Source organism: Lissotriton helveticus, chromosome 5_1 (genome assembly GCF_964261635.1).
Source record: "Lissotriton helveticus chromosome 5_1, aLisHel1.1, whole genome shotgun sequence".
Taxonomy (NCBI): Eukaryota; Metazoa; Chordata; class Amphibia; order Caudata; family Salamandridae; genus Lissotriton; species Lissotriton helveticus.
In genome coordinates this window covers 170493383-170505697 of record NC_136065.1, presented here as the reverse complement: position 1 = coordinate 170505697, position 12315 = coordinate 170493383, and the positions used below count along the sequence as shown (strand labels likewise).

Genomic DNA, 12315 nt, shown 5'->3' with positions numbered 1-12315 from the left:
GGCCCTGTCTCTATGCCATTCGTGGTTCTCCCACCATGTTATTACTACGTGGCTTTGGTACCCCCCTATAGCTCAACGTATATGGTGCTAAATTACAGTGTGCTATATAAGTTTCCACACTGTAAATATTCGCCTCAAATCTCATCATAGGCTCAACGTATCTTGTGCCAATTTACTTGTGTGTGAAATAAGTTTACTGACTGAACTAAAGGGATGTGTTTAGTCCAAATACACCTATTTATTGGCATACCCCTGTTCTTTTCCATTTACTCATTCATGAGATTAAAGACTGGTAAAACAAGCTGCTCTATATTCCCTAATGACTTGGCTGAAGGCTGCACGCAATACAGCTAACCCTAGGATAGCTCACTAATAATGTTGACTTTAACCTATCATCCATGAAGGGTCCTATGGACAGGTGCAATGTTTGGACTGGTGCAATGCCCCCCCTAGAATAGTCAACAGCACCTCATATGGTGCTTACCTCCACCGTGCAATAAGCCCTTGGTTATACCTTATTCGTGAATGGTTCCATGATTGTTCTAACTATCACCTCCGCAGACACCAATGATAATCATTCTAGAGCGTCAAAATTGACTTAGGTCAATGGCCGTACTTTGCGTAAGCTAAATAAGCCAGACCATCAGTGCCACCCATATCGTGAAAAGTTCCAGGAAGCCAATGTTGCTGGTCAGGCCCCATGTCCTCCATACTCCCGGCCACTGTTGCGCGACCCATCTGTTTCCTAGAATGGCGCCGAAGCCCACACTCCCGGCAGCCTCCGTCCACAGGCCCAACTCTGCTGATGTTGTCAGCGGGCCAGGCCAGACTACCCTGCCGTTAAAATCCTCCAGGAATGCCATCCATATAAGCATATCCTGGCGAATCTCAACCGACAGCCGAGTGCGGTGGTGCTTCTCCCTCAGCCCCTTCATTGCCTGTGCAATAGAGCGAGAAAATGGGCGAGCCATGGGGATGATCCTCAGTGCAAAGTTCAATTGCCCTACCACCTCATGCCATTGCTGCAAAGTGACCTTCTCCTTCCGGAGGCATAACTGTAGCGCTGCCTTGAATTTGTCCACCTTGACCCTAGGTAATCTAAAACATCCCTCCATTGAGTCAATCTCAATGCCAAGGAATTCTAAGCAGGTGGTCGGGCCAACCGTCTTCCGGGCGCAAGCGGGACTCCAAAAGCCCGCATGAGCACGCAAAATTCCTGCAATGCCCGTGCACACTCCTGAGATCCCGCTGTACCCAGGAAGAGGAAATCATCTAAATAATGCATGACCCGCTGATGGCCCGTCACTTGTCTCATGGCCCTTTCAAGAAAAGAGCTAAACATCTCAAAGTAAGCGCAAGATATAGAACAACCCATAGGCATGCATTTGTCCATGTAGAACATATCCCCAAAAGTGAAACCTACAAGCCCCAGCAATGGATGAAAACATTGCAGTTCCCCACTAAAGAAAAGTAACGCAGTAAATTACGAGACCTTTTCCTCCTGTAATAAAAGTGAGTCTCTCGTATTTTATGCCACACTAATCAAACAGCATATCGATTTCTTGGACCATAGTGTGATGCTTCATTGCCCGGTACCCTTTTTGTGAAGCATTATCCTGGGACCCTGTTAGGCTGATACATACGTGTTCTTATGGCACAGCAATAAGGATGCACATTTCTCCAAACATACACCGAACATTATGACGTGTCAGGCATGATACCGAGTTCCTAAATACATCACTCATATTCTAGGTCATGCTCGCTCTTACATCCTATACCAGGGATAACTTTATATGTGGCCTATGTTAGCAGCTGAGGGTTAAAATTCCCTACCTACCTCGTAACTACCTTCAAACAATTGATAATGAACAATTAAAGGACGTACATATTTGTCTGTAAGACTCGTGGGCAATGTCATAGCCTCCATATGTCACCAAAATACGACCTAAATTAAGGCCATTATTATACTTTCACTTGATATCCCCTGTGTAAAATGCTTTCGTTTCCTGTCTGATACCCCCCTGTTTCGAAATACCGCTACAGAATGCATTAATGTCGTTTCTACACACTATAGATATCCACTATTACCATTGGGTAAATTTTAGTATAAAGTTTATCAACCTTTAATGTCTAAAAGGCTGAGTCAGCACAGCCGAAAGGCAGACCCTTTTCCGGCCCCTCGCAGCATACCACGTCACTACCTCTTATCACTGAGTCATCCTGCTACGTCTGTGGGATACCACAGTACGAAGTCGCAAATTTGCCAAATTTTTTCCACGCACAACTCTCCAACTGTTATATTATGGCCCTTATCGCTCAAATTGCTGTGTGGAACCTCCAGGGATAACAATGGGTGACAGTGCCAGCTTGATGATACATTCGTACTATTTATAGGAACGAATCTTGCACTACGCCCTATCAGGTCTCTGCCGCAGTGCCTAGTATATGGCTTTGTTGCAACTTGGCTCGTTTTGAACATGCAGAAATGAAGCACCTCTTCCCTAACCACTTGCTGCTTCAGCCACCCTTGGACCAGGTAGTGCCAGATCGGACCCCGACAGACGGGGGAGGAGGGATGGAAGGGAGTACACATAGTCCCCAGCAGGCTGTGTGCTGTGGCAACACAATCCGCACACAACGGAGTGTGGGCTTTGTACTGATATCCCAAGCGCTACGGGGGAAAAAGGGACCCGCAGCCCTGGTTACTATCCCACCCGTCTCCTTAGTTACCACAGAGATAATAATCACTGCCTTGAAAGGGCCTTGCGCTCACTAGAATAAGCTGCTCCAGGTGAGGCCCGAACTCACAACCTCGGCATGCCTCAATGCAAGTTACGGCTGTATAAGTACCACGCGCTAACCGATTGCGCCACTGGAGCTCGCTCCTATGAAGTAACTCGCACACGGTGCTATATTTTATCGGCGATGGGACTCAGCATTCGTAGGTTGAGTGCCTGCCGCCGAGATCTGAAAATATCTCGCTCATCCCAATCCCTCGCTAAATGTTAGTACCGAGATAATTACAGTCAATATAAAGACATGATTGGGGAAGCGATTACACTGTTTCCCCGCCATCTAACCACCATGATGTACGGCTCACTCGAGTGACCGCTGCGCCCTTCGGCGCGATTGCGTAGTAACGCATTGGACGCTCGAACTAGTTGAAGCTCCAATTCCGTGACTCATTCATTAACCCAAAAAACCATCGTGAGCGTCGTCGAGGCTGGGCATAAGAGCCGCCCACGCACCCGCGGAATACACTGTCTTACCGCCATCTAACCCCATGATAGACGGCCCACCCAAGCGACCCCTGCGCCCTTCGGCGCGATTGCCTAGTAACACACATGGACGGTCAAACTAATCGAATCCCAAATTCCGTGACTCATTCATTAACCCAAAACTATTGCGAGCGTCGTCGAGGCTGGGCACAAGTGCCGTATTCCCCAATCTACTGAGGAACATCCGTTGTGATGCTGGATAGAGCTTTGCATCCCCGACTTTCACGAGCGCAACACCCGTGCTGTCCCTGTGACCAGGAGCTTCTCTCTTCTTCCGTTTAACTCCTTTTATACACGCAAGATGCACGTGGACTCGCCTGAAAGCCACGTCATCCCTAGGCTTGAACCCTGGTCTCCCCTCCCGGATGACTGGACATTTAAAAATGCAGCCTACGCTTTAAAGCGGGAAACGCCGAAGCCCATCTGACTGCCATCACCCTTTGCCTGTACAGGGCCTTCCCCACCCCCCTCAGCCCGCCCACGTCGACCAGGCAGGAGCCCGCAGGCCCAGGAGCCCTGCCGGCAGCCGCAGACCACAGGCGCGGACTTCGTACCGTCGCCCGCCCCGGATACCCCTCCCGCAATCCGCGGCTGCACACAAGGCCCCCCGGCACCCCCGACTCCCTACCTGGCGAGATGGACGGCTGCAACTTGACGCGCCTCGTCGCCTCTCGCCATGCGCTTGGCTGGGGTGAATCACAACCCGATGAACCTCCAACTCCGGCCGAGGGGATACGAGGAAATTTAACACTAAGTTTAAAACTAAAAACAAAGAAGCCCCGAGCGCGGGGCACACCGTTTCGGCGAGGGAGCGTCCAGGGACAAGGGGGTCTCCTGGGCGCTCCCTATCTCTTTATTCCTGAGGGGCCAGGTGGCCCCTCCTCTAGCCCGCCCCCCCTGACCCGGACCCATTTCCCAGGATCCGGGTCAAGGGGGCCGCCAGCCAATCGACGGTGGGCCGCGCCCCCCAGGGCACGCCCCCACCGCCGAGTGGCAACCACGGAGACAGTGGGGGCGACGGTCGCCGCGCCGCCATGCGTGCGGGGGGGCCGAGGGCCCCCCCTTTTCAGTCTGTCTAGCCAACCTCAACGTCGTCCAACCAGGTCCTGACTTCCGCTTCTTTGAACGGCGGGCTGCGGCATTGAAGTAGTTCATCAACCACCGGATATTCAGTGGTCAGTCAGGTGCGGCCGTGCGGGTATGCTGGGGCGGGCATGCCGTGGCAAAATTAAAGCAACGAATGCGCGTGCATTCAAAATCTGCGCACGGGTCGCTGCCTCTGCTGCGCACAGCCCCAACCCCCGCAGAATTAGACCAGCCTAGGCAAAGGCACCCTGCCCAACTCAGTGTCCAGCCCACTAGTGGGCCGGCAACACTGATCTGCAGCCGGAACTGTCTTGAAGTGAAAGAGAGTGAGGAGAAAATAAAATGAGAACGTCACGTCGTCACTGTTTAAGACACACAGTAAGTGTGTTTTGTCGTCAACACGACGGTCACGTTAACTTAAACTAAGTAAATGACAGCAGCAGCACTTTCGTACTACAGCAGCAGCACAGCACACGCTCTCTGTGCCAGTGCCACGACTCATTACAAATAACTGACGGTGCACTAAATGAGCATGGATTTCAGCCGTCTTCAGCCAGGCTATCTTGAATCCAGTGGCAAAGTGAGCAAGGGACTCACGTCTGAGCATACCCTGCCAACTTAGGGCGAACAAAGTGATTCAGATGCTCCGTCCATCACCACCCCCTTTTGTACCGCTTTGTTCGCCATAAGTTGGCAGGGTATGCTCAGACGTGAGTCCCTTGCTCACTTTGCCACTGGATTCAAGCAAGCCTGGCTGAAGACGGCTGAAATTCAGAAACCGGTCCCAGGAAGCTTGTTTCCGGTCCAGGGAAGGCATGGCTTGGCAGTTCGGGCTGGACTGTTCCCATGAGGCACAGGGTCTGACTGATTTGCATATGGCCATGTCTGAACTGGGGTGGCAGAGTGGGCTAAAGAACGGTGATAGATTAAACCCAGATCTGTTAACTGGGTGTGAGTGTTTGATTGATTCAGATGCTCCGTCCATCACCACCCCCTTTTGTACCGCTTTGTTTGCCATAAGTTGGCAGGGTATGCTCAGACGTGAGTCCCTTGCTCACTTTGCCACTGGATTCAAGCAAGCCTGGCTGAAGACGGCTGAAATGCCAGAAACCGGTCCTAGGAAGCTTGTTTCCGGTCCAGGGAAGGCATGGCTTGGCAGTTCGGGCTGGACTATTCCCATGAGACAGAGGGTCAGACTGATTTGCATATGGCCATGTCTGGACTGGGGTGGCAGAGTGGGCTAAAGAACGGTGATGGATTAAACCAGATCTGTTGACTGGGTGCGAGTGTTTGATTGATTCAGATGCTCCGTCCATCACCACCCCTTCTTGTACCGCTTTGTTCGCCATAAGTTGGCAGGGTATGCTCAGACGTGAGTCCCTTGCTCACTTTGCCACTGGATTCAAGCAAGCCTGGCTGAAGATGGCTGAAATGCCAGAAACCGGTGCTCAGAAGCTTGTTTCCGGTCCAAGGAAGGCATGGCTTGGCAGTTCGGGTGGACTGTTCCCATGAGGCACAGGGTCAGACTGATTTGCATATGGCCATGCCTGAACTGGAGTGGCAAAGTGGGCTAAAGAACGGTGATGGATTAAACCCAGATCTGTTCATTGGGTGGGAGTGTTTTATTGATTCAGATGCTCCGTCCATCACCTCCCGCTTTTGTACCGCTTTGTTTGCCATAAGTTAGCAGGGTATGCTCAGACGTGAATCCCTTGCTCACTTTGCCACTGGATTCAAGCAAGCCTGGCTGAAGACGGCTGAAATGCCAGAAACCGGTCCTAGGAAGCTTGTTTCCGGTCCAGGGAAGGCATGGCTTGGCAGTTCGGGCTGGACTGTTCCCATGAGGCACAGGGTCAGACTGATTTGCATATGGCCATGTCTGAACTGGGGTGGCAGAGTGGGCTAAAGAACGGTGATGGATTAAACCCAGATCTGCTGACTGGGTGTGAGTGTTTGATTGATTCAGATGCTCCGTGCATCACCACCCCCTTTTGAACCGTTTCCATGAAGGGCACAGTAGGCTAACACTAAAGCTTTAAATACAATTCTCTTACAAATCGGAAGCCAGTGAAGTTGTCTTAGTTAGAAGGACATAAGAGTCACCCAAGTGAGCTTAAATCAAAGACGAGCTGCCATATTTTGCACAACTTGTAGGTGCTGAATTAAATAGACTGGTAAACACAAATAAAGAGCATTAGAGTAGTCCAGTCTAGATAAGATCAAAGCTTAAACAACTATTTTCTGTGCTTTCCAAGTAAGAAAGGCCAAAATCTTTTTCAACACTTTCATTACCAAAAACACGTCTTCACTAGAGAAGAAACCTGAGCTTTGAATGAGAGTTGACCATCAAATAACACCTCTAAATTCCTAGCCTCCTCTGCATGACGAGGGGGAGCCAAACAGTCCCCAGGCTAGCACCGAATCCATCTGGGTTGTGGGTTGGGTCCAAAGATCAGAATTTCAGTCTTGTCAGGGTGGCTTTGGAGATTATTTATTCTCCACCAGCTCATAACTGCCCCCCATACAAGCTGAAAGGACTCATTTGCTGACGTAGAATCACCCTGATAAGAGAGCAGTAACTGAGTATCATCTGCATAAGAGATGATTTTACTGCCATAGGAATCCACTAAAAAGGCAAGTGGTGATATATAAATGTTAAATAAAGTGGGACTCAGAGCAGAATCCTGCAGCACTCCACATTTAAGTTACTTAACATTAGAAAAATAAGGCTTCATCCAAACTGCCTGCTCTCTAAGGTTCAGAAAAGAACTAAACCACATCAGAGCCAATCCTCTCAGCCCAAGTGCTGCCAGACATTGAAGTAGAATATCAAGGGATTTAGTGACAAAGGCACCAAAAAGATCTAATAAGATCTAGGCAGAATAATGACCAAGATCTAAGTTCATCTTATTAGACTCTGTTATTTCCAGAAGAGCAGTTTCCGTACTATGAAGTGATCAAAAACTGGACTAAGAGGAATTTAGAAGTTGGAATGTTTCTAAAAACCCTGAAAGTTGAGTATAGATTATTGTTTTATAATATCTTTGATGCAGCTGGCAGGAGAGAAACTGGTCTAAAATTAGTAAGCGCAGAAATATCTGCAGTTGGTATTTTTAGGAGAGGATAACACTTGCCTTCTTCCAGGCTTTAGGAACAGTGCCCTACTGCTCTGTGAGGTTAGGGGAAAAGATGAGGATGTCAAACCAGGTACACCCCTACCATCTAGAAAAATAACTTTATTGCATGACTTATGAAAACGTTGCAAGCAGTCAGACTAATATTAAACAAACAACCTAATGTCTGACTTAAATGAAAAACAAATTCCTAATAAAATCCTATAAAAAATATCAACGTATAAAACGACATGAAAAATAAATTTTCAGATAAAAATATCATTATTATCTCATTTTAAACCATAGCCAAGGTGCAATATAGTCTGCAAAGTGCTAGTGTGCCTGAATAACTACGGTTGGAAATAAGCAGGACCTAATATTCAAGTAGCTAGGTAGCACTAGTAGCAAATACATAATAATTTTTAACAACAAATAAAATCTCTTCTTTCGTATTAGCAAGATCGGAGTCATATATTGTCTCATTCTCCAATTTCTTGTTGCTTCAGCATATGAGAGAACGCAGACATAAATGTAACCAACCTGACAATCAACACTGTGTTCAATGGATTCTGGTCTGCTATTAGGACTTGCCTACAAGACCGTACATTCCATAGGCTAAATTGTTGGCTCAACAAAGGTCTGCAAACTTCTAACAATGCAGGGCACAGGCATAAAACATGTAAAAAAATAAAATAAAATAATAATAATTTTTTGAAATCCTTGCTTCTCACTACAGAGCCTGCATTTCTTCTCGAGGAGGGGAGGGGGGGTCGGACTTGCCACTGCGGTAGATGGTCCAGTGTTGGCAAAACATCAAAACGGAATGCCAGGAATCTAATTTTTATGTTCTATGGAAATTCGCTTATAGGTCAGATTGTTTCCCCTTGGTGTTATATGTTGATAGTACCATCTAAACATGACATCTCTGTCATAGAACTGCTTGGTCAGATTGTCTGCTTAGAGATCTGGCATTCACAACTTTTTAAAAACTCAGTTTGGCCTACTCCTACCGCCCATATCTTCAGGGCATGTAAGTCAATTAAACATGAATCCATATAATGAGCACGTTTGCTGCTGGCAGATCTTAATTTGTTCCATATTAAACTGTTAGGCGTGCCCACCACTGCTCATCTAATCCTTTGACATAGCTTTATGAATGAGCTTTGCCTAGTGACGGACTGCTGAAAGACGCCAAACTCTAGTCTAACCTGCGCAGGAGATGCAGACTTTGAAAGGTGGAAAGTAGGCTTATACATTTCTATTGTCAAAGCATCTACCAATCTGGCATCATTTCCAAGAATGATGTCACTTGCATAAGTGAGAGTGGATGAGACTTTTGCATGCATTACTTGTAAGACTGGATCTCCTTTACTCACCCCTCAAGCAACTTATTTCTGAACATATCAACCACAGAAACATTCATAGCATGCCTTACTAGCCCCACAATTTTATTCCCAGAGTTTGGAGAGTGGACTGGAGTACAAGTGCCTTCTTTTTAATGGATCACTTTGGCTTTTGATAAGAACCCCTTTTATCTAGACAGACTTCAAGATACTTGTACTCTGATACATTCTCAATGTTCACTCCCCCCATTTGTTATGAGCCCGGCTTTTTCAACCTTCTTCCAAAGATATCATTTGAGTATTTTCTCGATTCACCTCCAGCTTATTTAGCTTTGTGTAGTCAAAAAAGGGCACTCATTAGCCTCTGTAGACCCACCCTTGTATGACTTAACAGCACCAAGTCATCTGCATAAAGTAGGTTAGACAGGCATTTATTTCTAAATTTCCACGAGTGTGAATTGTGTCTACCTCCCCTGTAAGATCAGAGATGAGCAGATTAAAAAGCGGTGAGGCCAGGACACATCCCTGCTTAAGGCCTTCCCTAGGCAATATCTTCCTTGAGCAAAGGGTGCCAACTCCTAGTTTCATACGCAGCCAGGTTTCGGAATACTGTAGCTCTATTACTCGTAAATCATTTCCAGATTCTTAATTTCCCCCGAGGTGCTTTCTTGAACTCGTATCAAATGCTGCATTAAAATTAACAACACACGCAAAGAGACTAAAGTGCATCTGGGCTGAATTTGTCATTACCAGGGAAATGGCCATCAGATTTGATGCACAGCCCTGATTCTGATGGAATGTCTATGTCGGTTAGCAGCAGGTTTGTGAAGTATTTGGCTTCAGCATCAATCAATGCAACCAGACAATAATTATTAGGTTTGGTCGCATCTCCTCCCTTATAGATGAGCTGATTTATCAATCCTCTCCAAGACTGAGGAATTTCTTGTGTCTATAAAATATGGCTGTAAAGTACATTAAGCCTATCAATCCAAAACGTAGGATCTTTTTTTAATTAACGCTTAGGCTAGCCCATTCAGGCCTGGTGCATAATGTGGATTTTCCACAGCCTGGTGGACAGAAAATCTGGATTTTATTAAAAACACACAGACCAAGATTATACACAGCCCCTTTTGTTGCCCTACTCACAGCATCAACAAAAGAAATAATTTAGAACCATAAAATATTCTAATAATCTTTAAAACTCAGAAACATGCAGTTCTCTACTTTCTTTTAAATGCTGCTCTCAATTCCACATGTTACATCAATACAGGATCTCAAGGGGAAGACAAGAAAAATGAAACATACACACAATATTCAAGACACAACACCCTCCCCTTTGTACCACTAGCAACCTGGAGACACAACTTCATATGACAGAAATCCCAATGTAAGGAACATTGGGTGAAAACAAAAACAATGGTAAAAAGAACAGAATTACCCAAATTGAAATCCATAATTAATCCTTCTTCCACTTAGGATTTTTCTATTTACTAGACCACACCTGGATACTTGCACCACTGCCTCTTCAGGTCAATATTTCAATCCTCCTTTCCTCACCCCTCGAGCAACTTATTTCTGAACATATCAACCACAGAAGAATTCATAGCATGTCTTACAGCTTGTCCTTACCTCCTTTCTTCACCTTCAAATCTCAGGATTTCTCACACCTAACCTCCTTTCCTTTCACCAATAGCCAACTTGGTTGTCACATGGAACATATTTTGACCCCTCATAATATCAAACGGTGCCAAACCAGTACTGTAATAAGGCATACAATGATAAGTCCATAAAAACTCCTTCATCACCTCTAACACCTTTAAGCTGTTAGCATTAGCATTGGTTACACCCTCACCAAACATTCTTTTGGCACGCTCAACTAACCTGTTATCTTGAGGATGATACAAGCTGTAACTTCTGTGTTCAAAGCAAGATCTTTTCAAATATTCAAGCATTTCTTTTGAAGGAAATGTAACTCAATTGTTTAAGATCAAAGTGCTAGGAAGATTTTTAAGGAAACATTAAGACAAATAATTTAGGACAGCATTAGTAACTGGACATCTCACAAATTTAACTTCAATCCACTTGGATTTGTAATCTATCAATATTATTGCCTATCAGTGCTAAACAAGTAACACCTAAAATGAACGCAAAAGTGCTATTCAAATTTTCTCCCAAACCACTAGGAATCCCATCCTCGTCACCAAAGGTGAGGAACACTCACTAGTCAGAATGTGAGCTGCACTGCTCAATGGAACCCACAGGATAGATAACATCATGTGTTCAAGCCATCAGGATATACCTCACTTGGGTTCTCGAATTCCAAAAGGTATCATCATAGAATCACACGAGGAAGGTACAAGAGGCTAGAATCACACACTTCTTAAGATACAACAGAGAGCCAACTGACTACCTAAGGAAAGGGGCACATCAGGATTTCTTAGAGAAAAAAGAGGTTGTTCAGTCCCTCATCGCCCAGCGACCCTTCACAGCACTAGTGCAATCACTTGTGAAAATGTTCTTCCAAACAACAACAGATATCTGGTGTGAGAAATTGGGTTATTGGTGGAGGGGGGTGTTAACCCTTCTCATGCAACAACCACAATCTCTGTCGGAGTGAACCACAAAAGTCAGTAAATTAACCTGTGCTTAACTCTTTGGTAGTTTAGCACAAAAGCTGTCAGGCTTTACTTCAGGGCAATGTGTAAAGTATTTATGCAGCACACAAACAGTACACAATACAAGACAAATCCCAAACCAATTTAGAAAAATAGACTAAGATTTAATAAATTATGTGAACCAACAAAAATCCAATCAGTGAAAAAGAAGAAATGCAATTTAAAAGTTTAAGTTAAGTATAGTTCCTAAAAGTGCAAAGCGCCAATTGCAGTCATCTGTTCGTGCTGAACCGGGACAAAGTCACAAGTTCAGGCTGACGGCAATGGAGTATGGACTAGATACAGGGACCAAGTTGGTCCCACTGAGAATTGTACCATAAGTCCTTAATGCGGAGCATTGCATCGTGCTGCTTTGATTCTGATGAAGAGCTGCAAGGGATGTGCTGCAAGCTCTTGTGTCAAGTTGCACTGTGCTATGCAAGGTCTGATGAGGAGCCGTGACTTCTTCAATACGAGGTCCTGTGTCGAATTGCATCATCCTGTGCCGGTTCCAATGAGGCCGCAGATCAGGGGCTGTGAGGTGCTGCAATGCGAGGTCTTGCGTCTTACTGCATCGAGTTACATCACACTGTGTTGGATCTGAGAAAACCCACATTTGAACCAGCAGGTATACACTCTGATGCCAGCCAAGAGTCTAGGACCTTGGGGGGCTTCTCTTGGGGATCAGGACTCACTCCAGCAGAGGCCTACAGCAGGGCACATGCAGGTCCAGTTGAGTCTGGGCAGCTGGACAGTTGCCGGACAGCTCTCCGGAGCTTGTTATGTCCCAGTAGCTCAAAGCAAGAGGCCAGTCATCTAGCCCTTTGAGCCCCTCTGGTGG

General features: G+C 46.1%; 1 non-coding gene across 1 annotated transcript; it reads right to left on the bottom strand.

Moving 5' to 3' along the window:
- Positions 1 to 2783: 2783 nt before the first annotated feature.
- TRNAI-UAU (transfer RNA isoleucine (anticodon UAU)) lies at positions 2784 to 2879 on the bottom strand. Its single transcript has 2 exons — positions 2842 to 2879; positions 2784 to 2819 (listed from the first exon to the last, which is right to left on the bottom strand). It is a non-coding gene; the product is annotated as a tRNA-Ile (tRNA).
- Positions 2880 to 12315: the final 9436 nt, after the last annotated feature.